Raw genomic sequence first — 16,708 nt, 5'->3', positions numbered from 1 at the left:
GCAGCATCACTGGCCCTCATGTGGGATCCGAACCGGGGCCCTGCTGCTCAGAGCTGGCATCCTAAGCCAGCTCTTAATCAACGTGCCAGTCGGCCGGCCCCCCAAACGGATATTTTTAAATATTGGTCATATTCTAATATAAATTTAAACATATTTCAGTATATCCATATTTATATTAAATAATACGGAAGCAGAGAGAAACTGATCTTCAAGGGAAGTTTAGATGACTTTACTATTCTGAAATGACCAGTTTGGAATATGTCCTCATGTCTCACTGTCACTGCTTCTGTTGTCACTTTCTACAAAATCGATTTCAAGTCCCAGCTCATCTGTGATCCTATGCAGCTTCCACATCAGAACAGGGCTTGTCACAAAGCCAGTCCCCATGTCTGGTGAAATGCCAACACGAAGCTACAGCTGCTCAGTTCAACAACACAGTGCCTTACCTTCAGGGAATGTCACCCTCACCAATTACAGAAAGTGTGTTAATTGTTTGAGATATTCTGAAATCTCTGCTAAGTGAAAGACTGGGGAAAAAAATCACCAGGAAAACCAGAATCAGTGTGGCTTCTCTGACCTTAGTAATAATCAAATAAAAAAAATGCTAATATGTCAAACAGGTGGTAGAATCGATTCTGTGGAGTTGGGCTGTGTGGGAAGAATCAAGGAAAGAGGACAAGAACAAATATTTATCAATGATAATAATTTCACACGCTCTATCCTTGATCTTGCAAAACTACACTGCAGAGGTTTTTACTAATGCTTTGGTCCTTGATGCATTCTTGCTTTGCAAGGGTTTGGCTCTATTCAACAATAAAGAAAAGAAACATGAGTGAAACCCTAGAACTATTTTTGTTTGAATGTATCCTGCCCCTTGACAGACAGTCATTAGCCTTCCAAGTACCACCAGTATTTCTGAAGGGATGCTAGCAATGTATACAGCGTATAATTTAGGATACACATGGAAATTTCTCAGTATTAATAAACTAATAAAGAAAAACTAAAAACTTGCAGAAGATTCTTTAGTCAGGCTCCTGAATGTTCTCCTTGGCCCATCTGTACACTTCCTTATAAAATCCAGTTACAGCAAGAACCCTGCTAAGTCAGTTTAGCAAGAAACCCTCCACCCTCAACATCTGATCACATTAAATATCTAATTGGATTTCTTATCCTCCACCTCTCCCCCGGTGATGTCTGATCACCCCGGCCTGCCTTTAGCTAGAACCCCCCTGACCCCTGAAGTTTCCTGTTAGCAGTTTTCCATCCATTGAGTCCCCACTCTGCTCCTTGGCAATAAATTCCTACTCGCCCATGCTGTATTCAGAATTGAATCAAATCTCTCCCCAACTCAAAACCCTATTGTAGGGGTCCCTATATGCACACCATGGCTCCCTTCTACCCTGTATAAAGTCTGCCTTACTGTCTTCAACAAGTGTCATGAATAATTTTCATAAACAAAATACAGGAATATAATTTCTTTGAGGAGAAGGGATCTTACATTGTTTACATGAATATGCGTACTTTGAAATCTGACTTTAAAACTAGCTAAATGTATAAATTTGGGAATTCATCTTTCTGAGACTATTTCATTATAGGAAAAAAGGAAAATATCACATCGGGCTGTATTGGGCATTTATTAGATAATTCACATAATAATAATTGTTCAGTACAAGTTAGTATTAGGGTGACCTATGAGGTAACTGACCTTGACCTGCAATGATTTCAGAATAATGAGAAACAACAAAGGCAAAGGGGATTGTTCCAGAATGAAAGAGGCCAAAGATACAGCAACCAAATGCAATGTTTAAAACAACTAAATCTTAGATTAAAAAAAAAATCTATAAAAGACCTTTTTGATCTAACTGGGGACATTGGAAATAGATCAGATAGACGGTACTAGTTAATGAATGTTAATTTTCTTAGTGTGATATCAATATTGTGGCTATATAGGGGAGGGTTCTTATCATTAGAAGATGCTCAATTATTTTGGGTGAAATAGCATGGTATCTATATCTACCTTTTCTATAGTTCAGAAAAATAAAGAAACAAGCAAATAAAAATATTCATGTGTGTGTGGAATGAGAAAGAGAATGTACATCAATATGGCAAAATCTTAAAAATGAGCGGATTTAGGTGAACAGTATATCAGCACCTTTTTATCTTGTTTTCTTTCAGTTTTAAAATTTTCAAAATAGAAACAAAGAACAAAGCACTCACCTAAAATAAGTCATTATGCATCAGCTACAAAACTATTAGCATGAATAATAATAGCAAGAACAGTAAAACGGATTGTGTCATAATTTAAATGAGAATATTAAAATGATTACTAAGTGAACATTAAAAAAATCATAAAATACGTAGATTTTTCTTTTGTATTTCCCTGAACATATAAAATATCATAGGCTAAAAAAGAGACCCAAGTTAGTGATTAGAAAAATTCAGATGACATATTTTTGTGAGTAACAAGAGAGTAACAACCATTTGATGATTGGTAACGAAAAATAACCTATCTGTTAATGCATCTATAAGATGCACAGTTAAATTATCAGTTAAAAAATCTGAAAATCTAGAAATGTAATAATCATTAGAACCACTTACACAGCTTGAAAGAAATATTAACACAGAGAGAAAGAAAAAGGAATGCTGATATTATAGGTTTCCTAATTAAAAATGATGAGCACTTATATTCTCATAAATTTTCTTGTCAATAGTGACAGAATATGTGCTATCCTCAGTTCCTAAGAAAGAAACTATTCTGCCACCATTCTACCAATGGGTCAAAACAGTTCAGTACATTTCTCACAAGCATTTCAATCTATATTTGCCAGTTCTTGTGGTGAGTACGTTAGATTTGACATGTCACATCTCACACTCTTGAAGGCAGCAAACGGCTTAGTTGATATAGTGCATTAAAGTGTAAGATAAATCCTAAACATCAAATGTCAACAGTGGTGACTTTTTATTCTTGTCAAGAAATACAGCTATTATTCACCATGATTATCATCAGGAACTTTGTTTTCAGAGTTCAACCCACTTTGCCATGTAGGTTTTAGATGCAATAATGAGCTGATATTAACATGGGAGGATATAGAGATTAGAAGCACAGGCTTTGAAGCCAAGCTATCTGGGTTTAAATCTAACCTTTGCTACTGCTGGCTCTGTAACTTTGAATATATTACTTAAAGTCACAAAGACTCAAGTTGTGTCTTCCCTAACAGAACAAACAGGATAATAACCACTTGGCAGAATGGTTGCTATGATTAAATCAAGCAATTAATACAGCACATTGCCTGACACCTACTAAGCACACAAATTCTGTTACTCAGTAAGTATGTACTTAACACCCAATCTGTGCCAGGTATTGAGTTAGGCACTTGGGACATTGCAGTAAACAAAAGAGAACCTCTACCTTTCCTTCCCCACAAAAAACAATAACAAGAAAAACACCAGTCCTTGTAGAGTTTATATTCTATTGGAGGGAGTAAGACAAAACAATATAAACAAGATAATAACTTATCACATATTAGAAGGGTTAAGTGCTACGTGTAAAAAAAAAATGGAGAACAGGGAAATTGTGGAGAATGGGCTACAATTTTTAACATAGTGGTTAAGGCTTTGAAAAATGACATTTCAGCCGATATTGAAAAAGATGAGGCGGTTATCACACATACATCACCGGAGAGGCCCTAGGGAAGCAGTGTGCCTGAGTGTTTGAAAACAGCAAGGAGGCCATGATGTGACTTAAATTTTGAAAGGATCATTTTATTAATAGCTGCTGTGTTGATGGGTAAAAAGGGTGGAAGAAGAGAAATCATTTAAAAATTTTTGGCAGTAATCTAGGTGATTGGTGATAGTAGGTTTACTAGCATATTAGCAGCGAAGGTGATGATAAGTGATTGGATTCTGAATATATTTTTCAAAGTGGAGCTAATAGGATTTGCTGACACATGAAATGAGGTAGGGGAATGAGAGAAAGAGGTTAATCAAAAATGTCTCCAATAATTTTGGGTCTTAGTAACCAGAAGGGTAAAATTTCCATCAAGTGAGATGGAGAAGACTGTAGGTAAAGTAGTTTCATAGGAAATCAATTCAATTCAGCTGAATTTGAGAAGTCTGTTCAGACTCCAAATGGAAATATAGAAAAACTAGTTGAATGTCGGGAGCGCCAGCAGGAGATGGCAACATAGATGTGAGAGTTGACGTATGGATGATGTTTAAAACATGCAACCAGATGAAGTCACTGCAAAGAGAAGAGGACGGAGGACCAGACACATTAAGTGACTGGGCAGTGAAGGAGACATGTGGTAGGAGGTAACCCCAGAGAGCATCCAGTTCTGGAACATAAGTAAATAAAAGGAAAGAGGAAAACTGAGCAGTGAAATGCTGAGTTAATCACTGCTGATTTGTCAAGCAAGATGTGTACAGAAAAAAATCAGCCATCCCCCAGAGTTAGCAATGTGGGGGTTTTGACCTTGACAAGAGAAGTTTTAGTATCACAATGGTAGTAAAGACTTGTTTGAAACAACGGATTTAAGAGACTATGGGAGGGGCAACCGGTTAGCTCAGTTGGTTAGCTCACAGTGCTCATAACACCAAAGTTTCCGGTTCAATCCCCACATGGGCCACTGAGATGCTTCCTCCACAACTAGATTGAAACAACGACTTGACTTGGAGCTGATGAGTCCTGAAAAAACACTGCTCCCCAATAAAAATTTAAAAAAAAAGAGAGAGAGAGAATATGAGAAAGGCAAATCAGAAATAGGCAAGAGTAACCAACTCTGCGGAGAAACTTTGCAGCAACAGGAAGCAAAGATGGGGTAATAGTTAGCAGGGAAATCAGGGTCAATAGAACTTTTTTTTTTCTTTTTAAATGAAGGGACAATAAATCTACATGTGTATGATCAAGGAATAAATCCTAGAGATAGAAAATGTGATTGTGCAGGAGAGACAGGGAAGGCTGGCTGGGACCATGTTCTGCAGCAAGCTAGAGGCCCTGGGATTGAGGATCCTTGTGAGGGGACTGGGTTCAGATAACAGCATTGCTACTTCATTAATAGTCACCATCAGGAAGGCACTGTAAATAGGTAAAGCTTTTGCCATCTCAATAGATCTGATGGTAGATATAGCATATAATTAATATCAACTGAAATAAGATTAATGGGAAAACATGAGAACGCTAATTAGTTCCTTAACTCAGCCCACAGTAGTTGAAATGGAAGCTGACTGAACCCAAATCCATGGAATCTAAACCATTTGTGCACAACATATTTATCCAAATTAGTCGCTCACATAACTGAAATACATTTCTTCTTTTGTTCATATTAAAATAATTGACCAGCCAACTGATTTTATTTGCTTTTGTAACATTAAGATATGGCACCTCAAAATTTCTTACCTAATTTAGAACAAAGACTGAAAGATCCAGAGCATTTCTTTCCAATTAACTGTTATGTGAGTTATAAAGTTCAAGTTAATTTACATGCCATTTCACAAAATGTTTATTCTTATTAAGTTTTAACCAGTGAAATGAGACTTAGTATGAAAGGAAAAAAATATGAAATTGATAACTGTGTATTATTGCTCTGAGCATGCAGACTGCTACCTCCTGTTGAGAGACATTAATAGTATTTATATAATTATTGTTTAGGTGGGTTAGGTCAATGATATTAACTAGCATATCACCTCTGCTTGCTCCTAGGCTTAAAATACATTCTTAGGATTTAGCCAATGACTATGATTTGGGCCAATAACCAAGATAATTTTGTGAAGAGCAGGGGAAGCAATAGCAAAGCAGCAAGAAGTATTATAGTCTGAATGTTTGTGTCCTCTCTTCAAAATTCATATGTTGGAATTCCAATCCTTGAAGTGATGGCGTTAGGAGGAGTGACCTTTGGGAGGTGATTAGGTGATGAAGATGCAATCTTCATGAATGGGATTAGTCTTCTTATAAAAGATACCCACCCCAGGGAGCTCCTTTGCTCCTTATGCCATGTGAGGACACAGAGAACCTGTTATCTCACCAGATATCAAATCTACCAGCACCTTGATCTTGGACTTCCCAACCTCCAGAGCTGTGAGAAAAAAAATTATTTCATTTAGAAACTCTCCATTCTATGGAAGTTTTGTTATAACAGACTGAATGGACTAAGACAGGGAGGTAGTTGGAAAAGGTGCAGGCATTAAAGGGAGGGTCACATATCTTTGTAAGCCTGATACTGAGCAGAGTTCCTGGGGCATACTCATAGCATACTGACACCAGTGTTTGCTGATCACATGTGGAGTTTAGTTTCAGGTTGTGTTTTTTATTTATTTTTTATTGAGGAATTGGGGGATGGGAACAGTGCTGGGGAATTGGGGGAAGGGGAACAGACAAGTTGCTGCCCTTTTGTTCGTCAGTCTAGTTTTGGAGGAAGTTGCTTCACTGGCCCAAGTTGGCACCATCATTGCGCTCTTCCTAGGTGAGGCAGATCAGTCGTCAGCTTCTGGACGGCCACTCACGGTGGCTGCTGGCTACACACGGTAGCGCATGGCAGCCCACTGCAGCAGGGGCTGCAGCCTACACCGTCGCCGGTGACTCCGCGCAGCCCAGCTCCAGGTTGAGATGTTGTTCAGCAGCTTAGCTGTGGAGGGCAGTGTCACTGGCCCTCATATGTGGGATCCGAACCAGGGCCCTCTGGTGTCCCAAGCCAGCTCTTAACCAATGCGCCACTCGGCCGGCCCTCAGGTTGTGTTTTGGAAGAGGGAGCATTGTTCATCCAACCAACAGAATTTTAGTCTTTACTATATAAAATTCTTCTTTATTCCATACCTTTATTTATATAGTTAAGACAATAAAGTGATTGAATAATCCAAATACTATAGCTCCCTTTTTAAATTCAAGCAATGGATACAGAGAAAAGAGTGATTTGATAATTGAGGTATGGTATTAAATTTAATGCTTAATTATTAACACTGGGCACAAAAATGATGCAACTTCATGGGATAAAGACAAGAACCAATGAGGATGAAATTCAAGAGAAAATGCCTGATTAAAGCTCACTTGATTCTCCAGTTTAGGTTATGAACAAATAAAGAGACAAAGAATTAAAGGCAAAATGTGCTACTTAAGTTAATTTGTTCAGCATCATCTTTCATGTATTTATAACCCCCTCAAATATATATTAAGAAGGCTCCAATGCTGTGAAATATACTCTTTTCTTAATTCAAAATAGATATTGAATCCAAGCCAAAACTATAAAAATGTATAATTACTTTCAATAATCATTTTATTCACAGTGAGATTTTCATACACGGTGCTAAGGACATATATGAAATCCCCAGTGACAATTTGTCAAAGAGATAAATTGTGGACTGCATCTGATTTTCCACCAACTGAATATAATTAATTAGTTGTAGGGCTACAGATATGAGATTTTGAGCAAAGCAACATAAACATAAAGACTCTCTTTTATTGAGTAATCATCATCTTCTGTGGCTTCTTTCCAACTCTGTTTAACATGTGAACAAGATATTTTCTGTTGAATTAAACTAACAAAGGGGCTGATTGAGCATTGAAACTCCAAGGATTATTCTTGGAGGTTGTTACACAATGCTTCAAGATTCTTAATGATTTCAGTAGACATGGCATAATTTCCCTTCACAGTGTGAAAATCGGCTTTTTAAAAAATGCTTACTATCAGCCAATATATATAATTAAAAAGGATAGAATCAAACTTAATTGTTCCATTTTTACACTAAATGCCATTTTATCATATTTTACACATTAAGGTTTTTGAGATCTAGGATTGATTAAATAACATTAATCTATTTTATATTACTTTTCAGAAATAAGTACATTTCATCCAAATCTTATTCAAAATGAAATGCAATAGTGAAGTACTGTTGGATTCCAAATGATATTTTTAAATCATTTAAATTGTGGATTCGCTATATGTGACATGATTTCATGAACCAAAAAAGTGATTTTGAAAAAAGTCAGATAATTAAATCTTAGTGGTGGAGATTTGACTTATCATATTTTCCAGACTGCAAACACTTGTGTTGTGCTGGCATCCATTTGGCATTATCTGGTTTAGTATTCATTTCCTTTTTTAAAAAGCATTTTCTTGTTGTTTACTATAAAAAAACACCAAAAGGCATTAACACTGTGGTTCAGAAGACAGTTCTGGGATAGAAAACGCAGATCATTTGGAAACATTAAGCTTTGTCAGCTGGAGCCCTAATTCCCCTTCATTATGATTAGATAAAGTGCTCCCAAGACAAACTGATTATGACAACCTTACAGCACAAATTTATTATATGAATGACTTGGGAAATGGAAGGATAAAAACAGAGGTAACATAAAGTTCCAAAACATTGAACAAAGAATATATGAGTTAGATATATTTTACCTACTTATAATAACTTTACTAAAAACAACAAAATTGAAAATAAATTATGTGTGTGTGTGTGTGTGTGTGTACACAGAGTCAATGGGGGTTGTTAAAAGCAAACAAAAACAGATACATAATGTCAAACCCCTCCTATATTTCTATTCAATATGAATGGGTACTGTTAACAGTTTTCTTTTTCTTTTAGCTCTTGCCCTATGCATATATATATTTTTTCTTTTGTTCTGAACACAATGGTATCATCCCATAAGTGAAGTTCTGCTTTTGCTGCTTGCTTCTTTCAACAATCATGAACACTCTTCCATTTTTATATGTGGAAATTCTCGTTCATTTGTCAATTGCACTGTATATTAAGTATTTCCAAACTGAGAAAATTTAGAAAATTTTTTTTGTTTGTTTTTTATGTTACAAATAATGTTCTGAATAATATTTTTATATATTACACATATGCTTATTTTTTATTATTGCAAAGCTGAATATTTCTGTGCTACAGATTCTGGGTTAAAAGTTATCAACATTTTTTGTTTATTTTGACGTATTATCAAAGTATATTCAAACATTTTTTTGTCAAGTTATACTTCCACCAACAGTGAATCAGAGTGCAGGACTGGAAAGAGGGGAGGGCATGGGATCCAGGGCACAGAAAAAGGTACTTGTCTTTGAGCAAGGGGGTCATTCTTTCATTTTACAGAAAGAAGGAGAGATAAGAAGGGTAATAATATTATGAGCCCTCCTACAGATCAGTGGTAGGAGCTGAAATATTCCTGACTGACTGCTGCTATTTTCCTAATAGAGTTTGGGAGGAGATTATCAGCTGGTGTTTAGTCGAAAAGTAAGAATACATGTGATAATTTTGAAGATTCAGAGGTATGAATAGATGGGTTTAGAGGGTGGGAAAGAAAAAATTTAGATATGGTAAGCCAAGATGTGGCCCCCCAAATATATCCAAATCTCTGCAATTTCCAAATGTTACCTTATTTGAAAAAAAGGGTCTTTGCAGATATAATTAAGTTAAATAATTTGGGATGAGAAGATTACCTTAAATTACCTACTTAGGTCCTATATGCTTTCATCAATGTTTTTATAAGGAAGAAGCAAAGGGAGGTAACACAGACACACAGAGAAGGGAATGTGAAGATGATAGTGAGTGGTGAGATATGATCATAAGTTTAGACATGGTGGGGAAGACTACATGCAGAAGCTGGAAAAGACAAGGAAAGGATTCTCCTCTTTCTAAAGCCCTGGAAGGGAACATAGCTCTGCCAGATTTAAGACTTCTTGCCTCCAGAGCTGAGAGAACAAATTTGTATTGTTTTAAGCCATCAAGTTTGTGGTAATTTGTTACAGTAGGAAACTAGTGTCCTCAAGAAACAAATACATAATGAAATGTATTATCCTATAATATTAAAATAACATTTGAGTTCTTAGTTACGAATCTGAAGTAAATTACTTGGTCAGGTTGTGTGGAGATAAGGTACTTGCTTCAACCATGATTGGAATGTTTCTAAATGAGTATGGTCGTACAGAAATACTGAGAAGTAAGAAGGCAATTTTATGGTTTTTGCAAAAGATTGGTTATAACGAAGGAGTAAGCTTGTATCTAAACTATAAACAAAGCATAAGGGGGTGATGAATAGTAAAACAAGGGAAATAAATTTCTCAATAAACTGGAATATACTTCTTGTGAAGTTATGAAATTAGAAAGTTAGAAGGGAAGAAATAAGGTCATTGGGGACTTTGTAGCAGAAATGCCTCAGGAAATGGAATTATTAGTGATGAAAGAATATCATTTATTATGTGGCCAAGATGGCATGATGGGTAAAAATTGGTTGGAAATAATGAATGAAATGAGATATTAATATGGGTCACCTTCATCTAGATTTGTAACATGTATTTAATTGTACAGTTTCAGGGGTGTAATGAGGTTTGATCTTTCAAAGGATATTGCAATGAATAGTGGAATAGATATTTGCTTTTTTTAAAAATCCCCCCAGCATTATTAGCTTACTATGTGTGTGTGTGTGTGTGTGTGTGTGTGTGTGTGTGCATGTGTGAGCACAAATATATTCTGGTGTTGATATGGGAGAACCACCTTCTATCAGTTTGCTCATGGTATCCAGGTGAAGCTGACTGCACCCCACTCTCATTCCTGAAATCCAGATGTGGACCTGCTAATAGGGCTATGCCAATCATTACTTTCTGTAATCCTTGGTAGGTAATTAAGTCAGTAATGGCCACATGACACAAGTCAAGTGAATAAGCTCCTTTTGGGGTTGGTCTTTGAACTATCAAGGTCATGGGTGTACTATTTCCTGTTGGAAATAAATCTAGACGTGTAGCCCAGGCAACCACTGGCAGTGCTCTTGAAACTATGTGGGAGAAAATATCTGAGAATGGGGGTGACACCAAGAAAATGAAAACAAGGAATGGAGGGTTACAAAACAACCCTGTTCAGGAACTCAAATCCCAAATGAAGGTTTATCTGACCTCTTAATCATTTAGCTGTTTAGAAAGTTAAAAAAAAATCTCTTTAAATTAACTCAGTTGGGGAAGCCTTATTATTATTATTTTTCTTTTGTGACATGAAATAGAAAGTACCCATTGCAGACACCTAATGCTACTCTTAGGCTATAGCATCAGTGTTGCTAGTAATCTCATCTAATGAGGAAGAATTTAAAAGTGAAGTGAGCTCTTCGAGTTATCCTGAGGTGTTGAATTTGAATTTCTACCAGGTCTGTGTCCACAAATGAGAGCCAATAAGGGCCGGCCGAGTGTCTCAGATGGTTAAGAGCTCGCTCAAGAGCATGAGCTCTGAGCAACAGTGGTTCGATGCCCAGCCCGAGCTGAGCTGCCGCTGAGCTGCCAACAGGTGGCAGGAGGGCTCAGCCAAAAAATAATAATAATCACCCACTGAGAAAAGGCATGCCATAATGACGACATCAAATGGGATAGCATATCTGTCAGAAAGCTCTGCAGAATTCTGAATTCTGTATCTGTCCTGGTACATTATACGAATACAAATCTTGGTTTCCTACAACTAATGCTTCATTGTCCATCACTATAGGTTTGTATCTTCCATAGCATTAAAACATCAAGGATATACAATATAAAAATAACACCATTTATAGAAAAGTATGATAGATAAATTAAGTTTTAAAAGCTCTTGTCGAGTCACATCTTTGTAATTTGTACTAGTTGCAATCTTATTTTGTACTTCGTCTAAATACACATCTATAACCTGAATTGCAAGAACCTTTCTGTAATCTTCAGCACATTGATAGTCCTGTAATGTAATATCAAGTGTGAATCCCTCCAGCATTTGCCACAGGATACAGTATCTTGTTAAGCCACCCTCCCTAGAGATTTTTGTTTCAGAAAAAATATACCTGTTCCCCTTCTTCAGGGAATAATTTTCAGTAACATTTGCAATGAGCAGTTGTTCACTGAAATGGACTGAATTATCAGGATTAAAGTAGTGATGTAATATAGAGTAAATCCACAGGACAAATTACTGAAAGAAAACTGTCAAACTGGAAAGGTATACATCAAGAGTAGGAATCAGTGCTATTAAAGGACTAATGGGGCTACGTCTAAAAACCTGTCTAGATCATGTCCATGATGTCACAGACATGAATTTACAAGACAAGCAGGGATGTATTAGGATCTCGCCTTGTCTGTGCCAATGCCATTAAAATTCTGACTCATGGCCAGTGCAAGGAAAGTCCCTTCATGCTGATTAATTTCAAAGGCATTTTTTTTTGTTTTTCTGGTGGAGTGATAAAAACATCAGGAACAATGAAATACCTTATTGCTAATCTCTAATCAGGTGACATTGATTTTTTTTTAGCTAAACTCTTGAGATCATACTTCTGCAACAGAGATAAGAGGAAATACATTATGCATTATTCTTTTGATATCATGATGTTAAAAGAATAAACTTGTATCAGCACAAACTAATTTAACAGAGACATACTCAAAACCAGTTAAGTTCTCCTTCTTAGCTGAAGATGGAAAGGGAGTGGGGAAGCTCTATGCTGAAAAAGGCTAGTGTTCATTAAATTTAGTGGTTTTGTTCCATTTTAATTGCTGTACTGTACTGATTTAATTAGACTAATTTGGAATGACATTTACCAAGAATAGGCATTGTCCCAAAAGATCTATTTTAGAATGTCTCCATTTCAAATGATAAATTATTCCCACAAATTATTTTAATTAAATCTTCAGTTAGGACAGTAATGGTCCACTCTATAAAATTTGATCATCAAAAGCAATGTTAAATCCATTGGTGTAACCTTATATGTGGTTAGCAAGAAGTGTCCACTTTTATCTTACAATAGATTAAATGCATACAAAAAAATATTTACTTCAACTGATCAAATGAAGGGTAGAATTTCTTTCAACATGTATTTTAAAAATATCTAATAATTTTTATGTTAACCTTGACTTTCAGTTAAGTATGTATTTCACCTTTTAAGTTTCATCAACAAACCCTTCAGGAGTGTCAGTCTACCTCTGTATTATGGAATATTTGGAGGTAGCCATAGTAAAAATATTATGTCTGATAGAATGATAACAGTTGTCCCTGTAACGATGCATTGTGAGTGTTCTCCTTATTCAGCAAAAATGAAAAATAATTTTAAAAAATATATGTATTTGCACCAGATTGATTAGGTCATTAGGTTGATGCTCATTTTATTTCACAATGTAAACTGCTTTTATATTTCTGTTTTGGCTACATTAATTAGATTTTGTAAAAAACAGTTTTCACATATGCACTTTTTAGTTGTTTTTAAAATGAACTTAAAGTCTTTTATTAAGGAAGATTATCTATGTAATATCAATAAAACTTCTAAGCAGGGAACATAGTATTTATAAATGTAGACTGCACAATTACAGATAAGAATAAAACTCAATTATGCACAGATGGATTGAACAACTTAAAGAAAAGCTGTAGAAATAAATAAAAAAGGTAATTTGTAAATTTTATGGTAACTAGTGTTGAAGTAATTTTTAAAAACCCCAGGAATACATGTATTTACTACTTTTGTAAACACCATGTTTTAAAATAGCTTTAAGTCATAAGATAATGATATTCTGTTCTATTCATGGGGGGGGGAGGGAGGGAGAGAGAGAGAGCAAGCGAGTGAGAGGGAAGAGAGAACAGAAAACAGCAGTGAGGCACTTTTCTTTGGCTTGGGGAAAAAATGTTAGTATCTGTGTTGAGATTTGTACATGTAAAATGCAGATAATCATAAAATCTCAAAGGGGTGCTGTAAGGTTTAATTTCTCCAGAGTTCTACGGACATGAGAAAATGTATATAGAGTTTGGGCATTTAATCACTATTAATCCTCCAGGAGTTTTCATATTGTCCAGGGAGGCTAGATGGAAGACTGCCAAGTTATTAAACACCTGGAAAGATCTAGAAACACCTCTATTGAACAGTAAAGCAAATGAATTAAAAGCTACACCTTTGCAAGAAACCTGGAGCAAATGAAAAAGTTGGCCACTTAGGGATGGCACAGGGGATCAAATAAATTTACATTATAAATTATAGTTTTACAAAAAGAAGAAAGTATGTATGTGAGCTGAAGTTCCTGAAAAGAGAGAGCAGGTGGATGAAGTGGGTATGGGTTAAGGTCATTGTTAACTATTAGTAAATTGAAAAACACATTAATTCAAAAGGTTATGATATTTATTTTAAAGGGTTTGGAGAGCTGTTATATCTCTTCAAAATTTTTTTCTGCAGAATTAAGATTGATATTAAAAAAATCAAATGATTTAGTGAGGTATTTGACTCAGAGAAATGATACAATGTAAGTCCTTCTAGTCAGGGCTGAATTTACAAGGTTTTTATGAGGATTTATTGAAAATATTTCCATGTAAACTGCTCAGGAGGATTTTTAGCAGATAGGAAGTGCTCAATACATTTTTAGGAATTACCGTTATTCAAATTATAATAAATGCTCAAGGGACAGGTGCACTAATTTCTTGCTGTGCCATTTTTCCTCTTTTATGTTTAAATTATGGTTGGGTCTATTGTGTCAATGTCATTTTAGGAAAATATATGTTTTAGGCACAGCCAGTCTAATATTGATCACTATCACATTCTCACTCACCTTATGGGTAAATCTGCCAAGAATAACATAATGCTTTTTACTATTTTTATTGATTTATCATCCATCTTTGACTCTTTGGAGCAGAATTGGTTATGGGCTAATATGTATGAATTTAACACAAATCCTCATTCACGTATCATCAAAATCTAAAAATTTTAATCTCAAGAACCAGGGTAGGCAGGAAACAGAGGCTATATTTCAATTTTCATTTTTATAAAAAAGAGGCTATGTTCAGGTCCTCTTCTGTTTAAATAATACCTTGGTAGCCTAATTCATGTTTGGATGCTCACCATCTAGCACAATATGTGACTTATAAAGTATACAATATATGCAGAGTAAATGGATATGTGGTCCCATTGCTTTCGGACGGGTGAAACGGCAACCTGTTTGTCATTGATAGGAGACTTCCCTTAGGTCCTCAATATTTCCCCCCATATTCCTACAAATAATTTTATATAATTGCAACAGAATTTGCTTTTTTCATAAATCTTTGGTAGATGCTCATAACTCTTAGTTAAAAACCCCTTCCTGTGTTATCTATGTCCACTCACACTCTGACCGATCTGCCTTAACAGGCATCACATCACGTGTTCTCGGCATTCCCCTCACGTGCTCCAGCCGCCGCTCACAGCTTCCTGAACACCACGTTCTCCTTTGTGCGTCTGAGCTTTATGTGAATGCTCCTCAGCCCGCAGTACCATCTTTCCATTTCTCTGCTTTGCACATGCTCACGCATGCTTCAGAATGGTCTACGGACTCTGTGAAGCTTTCCCAGATGAACAGATTCTTGTTGGTATTCTTTGGTATTCTTTTTGCTGTTCTATAGAGTTTTGCTATTCTGTAATACTATAATTCCATGTTTGTGTGCTTATCTCCTCGGCAGGGCTGGGAACAGAAACTATGTTGTTTTTTTCATTTTGTGTTTCTATTGTAGTGCTTGACTCTAGTAAACTGTTGAATGAATAGGCAAATGAATAAAAGAATGAATGAATGAATGAATATATTTTTGTCAGCAAAGAATGTGAGGAAACACCTGGACCCATGCCAGCATCTAGTTCCCTGACAGAAGTTAGAGCTTTTTCATCTAACAGGCTCATAGAAATAACGCAATCAACTTTGCAAAATTTTACTGCTTTCACATTTCAATTTTTCTCTCTTTAAAACTTTTTGAATGTACTTTAATATTGTTAGTATTTACCTCTCTTGCTGACTTTTAGAAAAGTTAAGGTTCTCTTCAGTGGGTCTAAAACCTAGGGAAGAGATAAGACTTGAGGTAAGGCAGAATTAATTGGATAAGCTAGTGGGTGGATTTCTGTAGCTAACACAATTTGCTTGAAGGCAAGGAGTGGGTAAATGTATATAAAAGATTGTATATAGAAGAGTGTATTATTTCTGGAAGCTCCTGAGAACTTGACAGGATACCAAATTAGTAATAGGTGGAGAGGCAAGCAAAATTATAATTATCACCATTTAGGGCACACTCTCTCACTAAATGCCTTTTGTTACAAATGCTAAAACTTTTCACATAGGTAATATTTTGATTACTGACTGATGCTTGACATTTTAAAGGGATCAATAGCTAAAGGCAAATGTTCTGAAAGGTAGAGAATAGAGCTTCTTGGCACAGAACTTTTAAGGGAAAAAGTACTATGATGAGTTACCACAAGTCCTGGCTTGTACTGGACAGTTCTGTTTATGCCTATTAATTTTTATTATTAATAGTATCCCATATCATTCAGAGAACTGTCCTGGTTTGAACAATAAATTATATATTCGCCTTAACAATAAGAAACAAGAAAAATGGGAGAGATGAGACATGTAATAAAGCTTCTGGATGTACTAAAAGCAAATACAGACATCAAAACAATGGACCCTGATTTCTCAGGACTAATATCTACAATTCTAAACCTGCATATCTCATTTATACAGTTCAGGAATGTCATAACAATAAAGGCAATCTTTTTTTTTTTTACCTTTCCAAGTAATCAATTTATAAATCCATTACCGTAGCTTACATTTCCACCCATGAAAATCTCTATTGCAAATTGAAACACTTGGTGCCTGAGGTAGACGATTTATTAATGCAAATCATTGTCTAAACACATCTCCTATTCTTAGAACTTTGATTGCATTCTGATGAGAGTTTGATTGATAGCTGGATGAAAAATAGTCTTGATCAGTAATGAACATGTAAGCTTACC

The 16,708-nt window shown here is 35.7% G+C and overlaps 1 protein-coding gene and 1 pseudogene across 1 annotated transcript in view; one reads left to right on the top strand and one right to left on the bottom strand.

Annotated features, from left to right (window-relative positions):
- The window catches only part of LOC109372874 (CUB and sushi domain-containing protein 3-like), a 275,626-nt gene that overhangs the window by 65,515 nt on the left and 193,403 nt on the right, over positions 1–16,708 (bottom strand). The window lies entirely within an intron of this gene.
- Positions 4,154–16,708, top strand: part of LOC109372872 (heterogeneous nuclear ribonucleoprotein D0 pseudogene) — a 36,089-nt pseudogene continuing 23,534 nt past the window's right edge.

Source organism: Hipposideros armiger, unplaced genomic scaffold (assembly GCF_001890085.2).
Source record: "Hipposideros armiger isolate ML-2016 unplaced genomic scaffold, ASM189008v1 scaffold_671, whole genome shotgun sequence".
NCBI lineage: Eukaryota > Metazoa > Chordata > Mammalia > Chiroptera > Hipposideridae > Hipposideros > Hipposideros armiger.
This window is presented reverse-complemented; position numbering and strand designations above follow the sequence as displayed.